The following is a 13818-nucleotide window of genomic DNA, read 5'->3' on the forward strand; positions in this document are numbered from 1 at the left end:
CTCTCCCTCTTCTAGTACAGATCTCTCTCTTCCTCCTGCAGTACAGATCCTTCTCTACCTCCTGTGGTACAGTTCTCTCCCTCTTTCCTGTAGTACAGATCAATCTCTCTCTCGTGCAGTACAGATCTTTCTCCCTCCTGTCGGGCAGATCTTTCTCTCCCTCCTGTAGTAGAGATCTTTCAGTAGAGATCTTTCTCTCTTTCCTGTGGTACAGATCTCTCTCACTTTCCTGTAGTACAGATCAATCTCTCTCTCGTGCAGTACAGATCTTTCTCCCTCCTGTCGGGCAGATCTTTCTCTCCCTCCTCTAGTAGAGATCTTTCTGTCTCTCGTGTAGTACAGATCTCTCTCTCCCTCCTGTAGTACAGGTCTTTCTCCCTCATGTCATACAGATCTTTCTTTCCCTCTTGTAGTACAGATCTTTCTCCCTCCTGTAGTACAGATCTTTCTCCCTCCTGTAGTACAGATCTTTCTCCCTCCTGTAGTACAGATCTTTCTCCCTCCTGTAGTACAGATCTTTCTCCCTCCTGTAGTACAGATCTTTCTCTCTCTCCTGCAGTACAGATTTTTCTCTCCCTCCTGTAGTAGAGATCTTTCTCCCTCCTGCAGTACAAATCTTTCTCCCTCCTGTTTTACAGATCTTTCTCTCCCTCCTGTAGTACAGATCTCTCTCTCACTCCTGTAGTACAGATCTCTCTCTCACTCCTGTAGTACAGATCTCTCTCTCCCTCCTGTAGTACAGATGTTTCTCATCTCCTGCTGTACAGATCTTTCTCCCTCCTGTGGTACAGATCTCTCTCTGTCTCCCTGCTCTAGTACAGATCTTTCTCTCTCTCCTGTAGTACAGATCTTACTCACCCTCCTGTAGTACAGATCTTTCTCTCCCTCCTGTAGTAGAGATCTCTCTCTGTCTCCCTGCTCTCGTACAGATCTTTCTCTCCTCTAGTACAGATCTTTCTCTCTCTCCTGTAGTACAGATCTTTCTCCCTCCTGTCGGGCAGATCTTTCTCTCCCTCCTGTAGTAGAGATCTTTCTCTCTTTCCTGTGGTACAGATCTCTCCCTCTTTCCTGTAGTACAGATCTATCTCTCTCTTGTGTAGTACAGATCTTTCTCCCTCCTGTCGGGCAGATCTTCCTCTCCCTCCTCTAGTACAGATCTCTCTCTCCCTCCTGTAGTACAGATCTTTCTCCCTCATGTCATACAGATCTTTCTTTCCCTCCTGTAGTACAGATCTTTCGCTCCTGCAGTACAGATTTTTCTCTCCCTCCTGTAGTATAGATCTTTCTCCCTCCTGTAGTACAAATCTTTCTCCCTCCTGTTTTACAGACCTTTCTCCCTCCTGTGGTACAGATCTATCTCTCTCTCTCGTGTGGTACAGATCTTTCTCCCTCCTGTAGTAGAGATCTCTCTCTGTCTCCCTGCTCTCGTACAGATCTTTCTCTCCTCTAGTACAGATCTCTCTCTCACTCCTGTAGTACAGATCTCTCTCTCCCTCCTGTAGTACAGATGTTTCTCATCTCCTGCTGTACAGATCTTTCTCCCTCCTGTAGTAGAGATCTCTCTCTGTCTCCCTGCTCTCGTACAGATCTTTCTCTCCTCTCGTACAGATCTTTCTCTCTCTCCTGTCGTACAGATCTTTCTCTCTCACTCCTGCAGAACAGATTCTCCTCACCCTCCTGTCGTACAGATTTCTCTCTCCCTCCTGTCATACAGATCTTTCTCTCTCTCCTGTAGTACGGATCTGTCTCTCCTGTAGTACAGATCTTTCTCTCTCTCCTATGGTACAGATCTTTCTCTCTCTCCTGCAGTACAGATCTCTCTCCTGGAGTACAGATCTTTCTCTCTCTCCTGTAGTACAGATCTTTCTCTCCCTCCTGTAGTACAGATCTTTCTGTCCCTCCTGCAGTGCAGATCTCTCTCTCCCTCCTGTAGTACAGATCTCTCTCTCCCTCCTGCAGTGCAGATCTCTCTCTCCCTCCTGTAGTACAGATCTTTCTCCCTCATGTCATACAGATCTTTCTCTCTCTCCTCTAGTACGGATCTTTCTCTCCTGTAGTACAGATCTTTCTCTCTCTCCCATAGTACAGATCTTTCTCTCTCTCCTGCAGTACAGATCTCTCTCCTGTAGTACAGATCTTTCTCTCTCTCCTGTAGTACAGATCTTTCTCTCTCTTCTGTAGTGCAGATCCTTCTCTCTCTCGTAGTACATGATGTGGAGATGCTGGTGATGGACTGGGGTGGACAGTTGTAAGGAGTCTTCCAACACCAGGTTATAGTCCAACAGCATTATTTGAAACCACAAGCTTTTGGAGCTTTGCTCTTCACCTGATGAAGGAATAAAGCTCCGAAAGCTTGTGATTTCAAATAAAGCTGTTGGACTATAACCTGATGTTGTAGTACAGATCTTTCTCTCTCTCCTGTAGTACAGATCTCTCTCTCTCTCTCTCTCCTGTATTACAGATCTTTCTCTCTCTCCTGTCGTACAGATCTGTCTCTCTCTCCTGTAGTACAGATCTTTCTCTCTCCTGTCGTACAGATCTCTCTCTCTCTCTCCTGTATTACAGATCTCTCTCTCTCTCTCCTCTAGTACAGATCTTTCTCTCTCTCCTGTAGTACAGATCTCTCTCTCTCTCTCTCTCCTGTCGTACAGATCTCTCTCTCTCTCTCCTGTATTACAGATCTCTCTCTCTCTCTCCTCTAGTACAGATCTTTCTCTCCCTCCTGTAGTACAGATCTCTCTCTCTCTCTCTCTCTCCCTCCTGTAGTACAGATCTCTCTCTCTCCTGTAGTACAGACCTTCCTCTCCCGCTTCGAGTACAGATCTTTCTCTCCCTCCTGCTGTACAGATCTTTCTCTCCCTCCTGTAGTAGAGATATTTCTCACCCTCTTTGAGTACAGATCTTTCTCTCCCTCCTGTAGTAGAGATATTTCTCACCCTCTTTGAGTACAGATCTTTCTCTCCCTCCTGTAGTACAGATCTTTCTCTCCCTCCTGCAGTACAGATCTTTCTCATCTCCTGCTGTGCAGATCTTTCTCTCCCTCTTCTAGTACAGATCTCTCTCTCTCTCTGCTGTGGTACAGATCTCTCTCTCCCTCCTGTCGTGCAGATCTTTCTCCCTCCTGTAGTGCAGATCCCTCTCTCTCTCCCTGCTCTCGTGCAGATCTTTCTCTCCCTCTTCTAGTACAGATCTCTCTCTCCCTCCTGTAGTACAGATCTCTCTCTCTCCTGCAGTACAGATCTCTCTCTCGCTCCTGTCGTACAGATCTCTCTCTCCCTCCTGTAGTACAGATCTCTCTCTCCCTCCTGTAGTACAGATCTTTCTCTCTCTCTCCCTGCTCTCGGACAGATCTTTCTCTCGTCTAGTACAGATCTTTCTCACTCCTGTCATACAGATCTTTCTCTCTCTCTCCTGTAGTACAGATTCTACTCACCCTCCTGTAGTACAGATCTTTCTCTCCCTCCTGTAGTACAGATCTTTCTCTCCCTCCTGTAGTACAGATCTTTCTCTCTCTCCTGTAGTACAGATCTTTCTTTTCCTTCTGCAGTACTGAGCTCTCTCTCCCTCCTGTAGTACAGATCTTTCTCCCTCATGTCATACAGATCTTTCTCTCTCTCCTGTAGTACAGATCTTTCTGTCCCTCCTGCAGTGCAGATCTCTCTCTCCCTCCTGTAGTCCAGATCTTTCTCCCTCATGTCATACAGATCTTTCTCTCTCTCCTGCAGTACGGATCTTTCTCTCCTGTAGTACAGATCTTTCTCTCTCTCCTATAGTACAGATCTTTCTCTCTCTCCTGTAGTACAGATCTCTCTCTCTCTCCTGTAGTGCAGATCCTTCTCTCTCTCTTGTAGTACATGATGTGGAGATGCTGGTGATGGACTGGGGGGGACAGTTGTAAGGATTCTTCCAACACCAGGTTATAGTCCAACAGCATTATTTGAAACCACAAGCTTTTGGAGCTTTGCTCTTCACCTGATGAAGGAATAAAGCTCCGAAAGCTTGTGATTTCAAATAAAGCTGTTGGACTATAACCTGATGTTGTAGTACAGATCTTTCTCTCTCTCCTGTCGTACAGATCTCTCTCTCTCTCTCTCCTGTAGTACAGATCTTTCTCTCTCTCCTGTCGTACAGATCTGTCTCTCTCTCCTGTAGTACAGATCTTTCTCTCTCCTGTCGTACAGATCTCTCTCTCTCTCTCTCTCCTGTATTACAGATCTTTCTCTCTCTCTCCTGTATTACAGATCTTTCTCTCTCTCTCCTCTAGTGCAGATCTTTCTCTCTCTCCTGTAGTACAGATCTTACTCACCCTCCTGTAGTACAGATCTTTCTCTCCCTCCTGTAGTACAGATCTTTCTCTCTCTCTCCTGTATTACAGATCTTTCTCTCTCTCTCCTCTAGTGCAGATCTTTCTCTCCCTCCTGTAGTACAGATCTTACTCACCCTCCTGTAGTACAGATCTTTCTCTCTCCTGTAGTACAGATCTTTCTCTCTCCTGTAGTACAGATCTTTCTCTCTCCTGTAGGACAGATCTTTCTCTCTCCTGTAGGACAGATCTTTCTCTCTCCTGTAGTACAGATCTTTCTCTCTCCTGTAGGACAGATCTCTCTCTCTCCTGTAGGACAGATCTCTCTCTCTCTCTCCCTCCTCTCGTACAGATCTTTCTCTCTCCCCCCTGTATAGATCTTTCCCCCTCCTGTATTACAGATCTTTCTCTCTCTCTCCTGTAGTACAGATCTCTCTCTCCCTCTTCTAGTACAGATCCTTCTCTACCTCCTGCGGTACAGTTCTCTCTCTCTTTCCTGTAGTACAGATCAATCTCTCTCACGTGCAGTACAGATCTTTCTCCCTCCTGTCGGGCAGATCTTTCTCTCCCTCCTGCAGTAGAGATCTTTCTCTCTTTCCTGTAGTACAGATCTATCTCTCTCTCGTGTAGTACAGATCTTTCTCTCCCTCCTGTAGTACAGATCTCTCTCTCTCTCTCTCTCTCTCCCTCCTGTAGTACAGATCTTTCTCACCCTCTTTGAGTACAGATCTTTCTCATCTCCTGCTGTACAGATCTCTCTCTCCCTCCTGTAGTACAGATCTTTCTCTCCCTCTTCTAGTACAGATCTCTCTCTCTCTCTGCTGTGGTACAGATCTTTCTCTCTCTCCTGTAGTACAGATCTTTCTCCCTCCTGTAGTACAGATCTCTCTCTCTCTCCCTGCTCTCGTGCAGATCTTTCTCTCCCTCTTCTAGTACAGATCTCTCTCTCTCCTGTCGTACAGATCTCTCTCTCTCTCCTGTCGTACAGATCTCTCTCTCTCTCTCTCTCTCCTGTAGTACAGATCTCTCTCTCTCTCCTGTAGTACAGATCTCTCTCTCCCTCCTGTAGTACAGATCTCTCTCTCCCTCCTGTAGTACAGATCCCTCTCTCTCTCCCTGCTCTCGTGCAGATCTTTCTCTCCCTCTTCTAGTACAGATCTCTCTCTCTCTCCTGTAGTACAGATCTCTCTCTCCCTCCTGTAGTACAGATCTCTCTCTCCCTCCTGTAGTACAGATCTCTCTCTCCCTCCTGTAGTACAGATCTCTCTCTCTCTCTCCCTGCTCTCGGACAGATCTTTCTCTCGTCTAGTACAGATCTTTCTCACTCCTGTCATACAGATCTTTCTCTCTCTCTCCTGTAGTACAGATTCTACTCACCCTCCTGTAGTACAGATCTCTCTCTCTCTCACCCTCCTCTCGTACAGATCTTTCTCTCTCCCCCCGTACAGATCTTTCCCCCTCCTGTAGTACAGATTTCTCGCTCCCTCCTGTCATACAGATCTTTCTCTCTCTCCTGTAGTACAGATCTTTCTCTCCCTCTTCTAGTACAGATCTCTCTCTTCCTCCTGCAGTACAGATCTTTCTCTCCCTCCTGTGGCACAGATCTCTCTCTCTTTCCTGTAGTACAGATCTTTCTCTCTCTTGTGTAGTACAGATCTCTCTCTCTCTCTCTCTCCCTCCTGTAGTACAGATCTTTCTCTCCCTCCTGTCGTACAGATCTTTCTCCCTCCTGTAGTACAGATCTTTCTGTCCCTCCTGCAGTACAGATCTCTCTCTCCCTCCTGTAGTACAGATCTTTCTCCCTCATGTCATACAGATCTTTCTCTCTCTCCTGTAGTACAGATCTTTCTCTCCTGTAGTACAGATCTCTCTCCTGTAGTACAGATCTCTCTCTCTCTTTCTCTCTCTCTCTCTCCTGTAGTACAGATCTTTCTCTCTCTCCTGTACTGCAGATCCTTCTCTCTCTCTTGTAGTACATGATGTGGAGATGCTGGTGATGGACTGGGGTGAACAATTGTAAGGAGTCTTCCAACACCAGGTTATAGTCCAACAGCATTATTTGAAACCACAAGCTTTTGGAGCTTTGCTCTTCACCTGATGAAGGAATAAAGCTCCGAAAGCTTGTGATTTCAAATAAAGCTGTTGGACTATAACCTGATGTTGTAGTACAGATCTTTCTCTCTCTCCTGTAGTACAGATCTCTCTCTCTCTCTCTCCTGTAGTACAGATCTTTCTCTCTCTCCTGTAGTACAGATCTCTCTCTCTCTCTCTCTCCTGTAGTACAGATCTTTCTCTCTCTCCTGTCGTACAGATCTGTCTCTCTCTCCTGTAGTACAGATCTTTCTCTCTCCTGTCGTACAGATCTCTCTCTCTCTCCTGTATTACAGATCTTTCTCTCTCTCTCCTGTATTACAGATCTTTCTCTCTCTCATGTAGTACAGATCTTTCTCTCTCTCTCCTGTAGTACAGATCTTTCTTTCTCTCGTAATACAGATCTTTCTCTAAGGGATCTCTGTTTAGAGATTCAGGTCCATTTTAACCATATTTTTTCAGGCAAATGTTGATGCACAAGAAGTGTAGATCCTATGTGGTCAATTCTCTCATCTCTAAAATCAAAGTCTTCTCTCTCTTGTTATTTTTTTGACTGTTGTATGGATACTATATGATCTGTGCTCCTCTGACCTTCCCCTCTTGCCCTTCCTAAGCTTCTAATACAAGTTCTTCCTCCTCCTTGCACTGTTTGGATATCAAGACTCATCACATTGTCACTAATCCTAACTCATCCTTTCAGGCCCTTGAAATTGTTGAATACCTCACATCCCTTGGTCTTCTCTTCCTTCTACAGTCTACAGGCTTTTAAAACCCAACCTTGCTGTCAATTAATCAATGCTTCCTGATTTTCCTCATAATCTCTTCTACTTTTTTGAATCCTAGTGGTTTCTTGCCTTGGCTTTTTCATCTGGCTTTCTCAATAATAATTTAAGAAAAAGATACCATATGAAAGACATTCCAGCCTGGATTGTCATTATTTTTGCTTCATTTGAACTATTTCCTCTTCTTGCCTGTGAAGAATAAATGAGTGTTCAGGGTTGCTAGGCACTTGGCAGATGGTGGAAGGGAATTTAAAGAGCCCAACATCAATATTTATAGCATCAGTTCGAAGTGTAGTTCTGACTCGTTTTTATGTTTTTTTTTGTTGCTGTTGCCAACTACTATGACATCCCTTGCTTAATGCCACTCTCTAGGTTAACAGCAAAGGGTTCCAATTTCTCAATGTGCAGCTTGTTTGTAACCAGCAACACCACAATATCCAAGTGAATACTTGCTTCCATGGGAGTTTCCACCATGCCTTCATTTTAAGGCAACCATTTTGGCAGCACTCTTTCGCCCTGAAAGGGAAGCCTCAGGTTTGCTTCTGGGACATCAAGGCTATCGTCTGCTGCCTTGGCTGCTTACACGTGAACGTTTCCCAGAACATGAGCTGAGCACTGGTGAGGTCCAAGCAATAATTGAAGACATCATTGGAATGCTGAAGGCATGCCTCAGGTGCATTGATTGATTGATCTGGGAGCACCCTACAATATAGTCCTTTTAGAGCCTCCAGGTTCATATTTGTGTGCTGCATGCTGCACAATGTTGCTTTACAAGGAGGCCTCACCACAGCGGCCCAGAGAATGAAGCCTACCCTAGTCAACAAGGGGTTTAGCCTAAGCTGGTACGGTCATTACTTTTTTTTCCCCTCACTGAGTAGCTGTGTGTGGGGTAGTTGAGTTTGCACTCGTTGCTCTTGTCATCTCTTTCCAATGCCCTTGGGTGGCTCTCCTCGTATATAAAAATTGTGCTGAACATGGCCTCCCTCATCTACCTCAAAGAACATGGAGGCTCTCGGTCCTTCTTCTGACCGGACACACATTTTTTCAAATCCAAAAAAATCAATTCTAACCTCTTTAAGTTCTTGCAGGCTTTTAAATCTTGCAGCAGTACAATCAGAGGGGTCTCTAATGCCTGGAGCTTGCCCAAAATATTAAAGTAAGGTTGACTCAGAAATTCTGGCAGGGTCAATGCTTGTGATACTGGGTAGACGTGATTCACATTCTGCCCTATGACCCATCGGGATTGTGCTTGATGGCAAAATCTAGCCTTGATGGCAAAATCTAGCCTTCCCAGTCTGCAATGAGCCAAGAGGAAGTATGATGCAAAAGATGTACAGTCTGCTGCCCGGCTGCCCCTTGTAGTGGAGTAAATAAGAACTCTGCCCACTTTGAGCCATAATGTAGTTTCCTGGGGGTGGAGAACCAGTGGCATAGGAAGTGCCACCTCAAACAGATGGGTAAAAATAGAAAGAACTTGCATTAATGAAGCGTCTTTCACGACCTAAAGACATCCCAAAGCACTTTACGGTCAATAAAGTGATTTTTGAAGTGTAGTCACTGTTGTAATGTACTTCATTTCAACATTGACTGGTCAGGGGGACGTCCTGCACATTATTTCCCAACATTCAGAATGTTGTTTCTAAAGGACGCCCAGGTGAAATGAATGTCCAGTGTTACTAGGAAACCAGCTGTGGTGATAGCTGATAAGTACGTTGAATATTTGTCACTTTTTGACCATTTTTGGTCATTTTGATTTTTTGCCCCTTTTACGCCTGCCCGATTTTCTTTCCCATTAAAGTCGATGGGAAAACCTGGCCAACATTCCTGTCTCAACCAACACCATCCAAGACAAGTTAACTTGTCAGCATCCCATTGCTGTTTGTGTGACCTTGCTGTATGCCAATTGGCTGCCACGTTTACCTGCGTAACAACAGTAACTGCAAAATATTATTCTTTCTGTGTGAAGTGAGTTGGGACACTTCTGAAGGATGTGATAAGGCTCGATGTATATGCAAGCTTTACATTAGTTATAGGACCTCAAAGGTCTGAGAAACCCCAGGGAAGGACCAAGACCTATACCTATACTGCAGCACACCGCCAAGGTTGAAAGAGCATCATGGAAAGTAAAGCAAATAAGGAAGTAGTGATTAGATAAAACAAGCTTGGGTTTTAAAAGATTACACGAAGAAGGAAGCACTGAGGGAAATAAAGAGTTTCATAGTTTTCAGGTCCTGGGAAAGAATGAATTAGAGTAGGAGACTGTGTCATCAACACTGAGGATGAAGGGAAGAGGAAGGCAGCCTGTAGTTGTCAGCCCTCTAGTCCAAGTTTATAGAGGAGGTCACTCTTTCACTTTTGAGGCTAGCTGTGAAACTATAGCCTGGAAATTACTGATGCCTACAATAAATGTTGGCACTGTTTGCGGTTCCAGTACCAGTAAATTTGGGAGTGTGGAGCAGCACTTATTGGACCCTCTTTATCACCTGCTGCTAAATACCCGTTGGCAGGAAGTGGCTTGTCACTGCTATAGTGCTGAAGCCATGCACTAGCCTTGCTGAGCTCACTAATGCCAGCATAATTGATGTTTCATTAGACCTTGCACTATTTTCCAACGCTGCCAGTTCATGCATGAAATGCGTTTCCAACCCTCATTTAAAATCAACATTACACCACATGCTGCCAACTGTTTGGATGCACTGACAGGCAAGTAAAACTGAGTTCACCGGCTATCTGGGAAGCTTAAGCAATACTCAGTTGCCTTTTTGGTGCCATAAAATCATTCCTAGCCTTTATTCTCAAAATTAGGAGAACATCCTCCAACCTGCATTTTGAACTTCTTAAGTTACTTTCTCATTTTCCTCTCCAATTGGATCTCCCTGTATTATCATAGCAGATACAGCACAAGAGGAGGCCATTCGGCCCATCGTGCCTGTGATGGCTCTTTGAAAGAGCTCTCCAATTAGTCTCATTCCCCTGCTCTTTCCCCATAGCCCTGAAATTTTTTCCATTCAAGTATTTATCTAATTCTCTTTTGAAAGTTACTATTGAATCTGCTTCCACCACCCTTTAAAGCAGTGCATTCCAGATCATAACAACTCGCTGCGTTAAAAAAAATGTTTTCTCCTGTCGCCTCTCACTTTTTTTCCGATCACCTTAAATCTGCGTCCTCTGGTTACCGACCCTTCAGCCACTGGAAACAGTTTCTCCTTATTTACTCTATCAAAACCATTCATAATCTTGAACACCTCCATCAAATCTCCTCTTAACCTTCTCTATTCTATGGAGAACAACCCCAGCTTCTCCAGTCTCTCCACAGAATTGAAGACCCGTCAATTTATTCCTTCTCCGACACCCCTCTGAACCAGCCGCTGGAATGGTATGTTGATGCTCCCTCTGATCGTCCCTCTTCCTTGTGGTTAAGCCCTGCCTCTCCTCCAAGTGGGATGAGTCAAATCAGTAGAACGAGTGGAGAAACCAAGCAGTGGTGCCTCTGCATTGTAAACATTTTATAAATTGTTTCCATTTGCCCCCTATTCAATATCATTGGCATTTAAAAAAAAATAACATTTAAGTAATGAAACAACTCATTGCTGATCAAGTGGCTGCGTTTTCATGTTGCTTGGCTGAGGTACCAATGCAGGACTCTGCAAATTTGCAGCCGGCAACACAAGTTCCTGATGACTCCGGATTCCTGTCACAATTTTAGACACAGTTTTGAGAGAAAGTTTCCGAACAGGGATGAAACTGTCCTTTGAGTAAACGTCACGAGCTTCTAAAAGAATCAAATCATGGGAAGGGCAGCGGGGTAAGACAGAAAGAGAAAAATACGACTGACTCCTGGGGCTCTGCCTTGGATCATTCTCGCATTCCTGGGGAAATCCTGCAGTTGCATGGCAGACTGAGATGCCGTAAGCATGTTTTTGCCTGCCATATCTTGCAATCCCTCAACCACCTATGATCTGGTGAACTGTTGGTTAGAGATTAAATACTTTTTCACAGGGAGAGAGGAAGAGTCACTTCAGGCTGTGCTCTTGCTCCTCCTGATCTCCAGGGAGTGACATTGGCATAGGCCTGAGAGTGAGATGCCTGCCCCACCTAGTCAGCCTTGGATGGTGTGTGGAGCAGGGAGATCCAACTGGGGAAAGGGGAGAAAATGCCTTACAAAGTTACCCTATATGCAACTGAAGTATCAGGGCAGCCAAATAATTGCATAAGAGGCTCAGCTGCCATCTTTTTACGTTGCAATAGTGACTGTCTGTGTGCATTAAGATCATACCAAAGAGAGAATGGGGAAAGTCCATTCAGTGTGTTGAGCCTGTTCCTTCCTTAGACCAGGTATAATCTACCCTAGCATGACCTCTACCAACTTCTTATTTAATCTCTTGTGGAAAGATTCTGCAAAAGTTTCTCACTGCACCTTCTCCCTACAAGATAAATCAAACTAAAGTATCCACCTAACCTGAATTATTCATCCTCAACTCACTGCTTTCCTTAGCATTATGTTTCCCAACAGCCCAGGAACTATCATGTCCCGCACAGCATTTGATTCTCCCTTGCTTTCTATTTATCCTTATGACACTCAATCCTGTTCCTAATCAGATATTCATCTGCATCTTTCTTTAAAAGGCGTCAATGTAGGAGTTTATTCAACTCTCCATAATGCTGCCTCTTCTGTAGTGAACAAGCACCATTTTCTTTTCTAAAAGATGGGCTGTTCAATGGGTAACAGCACAATTTGTACAAGCACAGACAGATCGATAGACATGCATAACTATGAGGCCAAAGGTCAAGGATAAACTCCTCCCTAGTAAATAATTATTATATTTTATAGTAGTTTATTTACAAGTGGATCCCCCTGATATGTTTTTAAGTCACATTCTGCATATACAATGGAGGAATCCAGATAGAAACATCCTAATTCTCTGCTCCCCTGTGCGTGCTGGGAAGTGACATCATTGCAGCCAGCTTGTGCTCTCCAGGCACACTCATAAACTCTTCTCAGGAGCTTCACATCATAAAGAAGCAGATTTATAGTAGTTTTTATGAGCTGTAGCTCTGGAGAGTTTCATAGCGCAGATATAGAGTTTTATAGGACTAGAGGGGGTTAATTGTCAGTCGCTATGCGTGGGTTTGAGGGGGGATGGTAAAATTTTTAAGTAACTGGTTCCATTTTGTGGCAAATAAAAGCAGAGGGGGAATTACAGCAAATAATTTCATCAGGTGTACTTCACACAAACTTTTATCTGTCAGTCTGTCCTTCTATCTTCCAACTGTCTGTAGTTATCTGTCCATCTGTGTGTATGTCTGCCTATCTTTGTATATCTCCCTTTCTATCTAATTTACACACATGCATATAATAGAGCTTGAACAAAATGCCTTCAGAATGGTGTTATCCTGCAGCTTTGAACATGAGCCAGCGCTGAGTTGCTGTTACTACTGCCCTGTAACTGTGACATATTGGGCATCTTGTCCAGACTTTATAATAATTTTTGACTCAACAGTAAAGAACTCAGCAGGTGCTTCAATGGATGTAATGGATTCAGGAAAGAATATTTGGCAAACCTTTCTTTTTGTTTATTTATGGCTGCAAACAGCTGACACAAACAGCGTTGAAACGCATCATTGCACTGTTTGTGTATATTGTCAAAATGGCACATGACTTGCCTTTTTCTACTTTCCTGAATTAAAAAAAAAAGTCGCCAAACACATTTTCATGAAGACGGTGCATTTTTAAAAGCAGAAAGGGGCAGTGGGTTGTTGCACCAAATGCACTCCCCTGCCCCATCAGTGCTCTGGGGAGAGTCCTGTGCTCTGTTTGAATTTTGGAATGATCTAGACCCGGCTTAGTTGTCTGTTATGGGTGTGTACAGGTTATGTGACAGATCTATCCTGCGTCCCAGCCTGGACCAGTAGACAGTACCAGATTGAGAGTTGCTGAGATGGTATACCCCGTGTACACAGCAATGTATACTGTAACCCACTTTCACTGCCTGGTATAAGTTTACTGCAGGCAGGGGTCAGTGAATGTGAATGTAAATCCCACAGTCCCTCTCACTAATACCTCTGAATCCTGGAGCAGGAGACTTCTGATAAATTGGAATAATAAATGATTTTAAAAATGTTTTCCTTCTCTTGGCTTCCTTCACCTGCTTTTCAATTTATAAAATGTTTCCAGCACTATAGTTACAGGATCAAATGCCCCTTCCTGGATCTGTCAAAAAATAAACATTGCCACCCCCTGCCCTGCCCCCTGCCCCCTGCTGAGCACGTGCCCTCACACAGAACTCAAACTCTGTTACCAGCCTGTGCAGCACAAAATAAATCACCCATTTTGCATGTTGGCAACTAGGCAATAGAATGTGTTCTTGTTGGCATGGAAACTGTGTATTCCATTTAGGGGTGTTAATCCGGCGATGCCTGAGGCCTTTATCTTGCCGTGGGCGAGTGCCTGCTCTTCATCAGCAATGGGCCAAAGGGTGAGGGAGCCCCCTGCTGGCTCATAGCGGATGGATACAGTCTGTCTTGGAGCCTGCCCAGTCGTGCCCCTGTCAGGTGCAGGGGTGGTTTGTTCTATCACAACCCACCTCCCTTCCTGGAAGTGCTGACTCTTGTCTGATTATGGTTCCACGGGCATTGGCTGCC

The 13818-nt window shown here is 44.6% G+C and overlaps 1 protein-coding gene across 1 annotated transcript in view; it reads left to right on the forward strand.

Moving 5' to 3' along the window:
- The window catches only part of myrf (myelin regulatory factor), a 277298-nt gene that overhangs the window by 219600 nt on the left and 43880 nt on the right, over positions 1 to 13818 (forward strand). The gene's annotated exons all lie outside the window — the stretch shown is intronic.

The sequence above is a fragment of the Heptranchias perlo genome, chromosome 12 (assembly GCF_035084215.1).
Source record: "Heptranchias perlo isolate sHepPer1 chromosome 12, sHepPer1.hap1, whole genome shotgun sequence".
Classification (NCBI taxonomy): Eukaryota; Metazoa; Chordata; class Chondrichthyes; order Hexanchiformes; family Hexanchidae; genus Heptranchias; species Heptranchias perlo.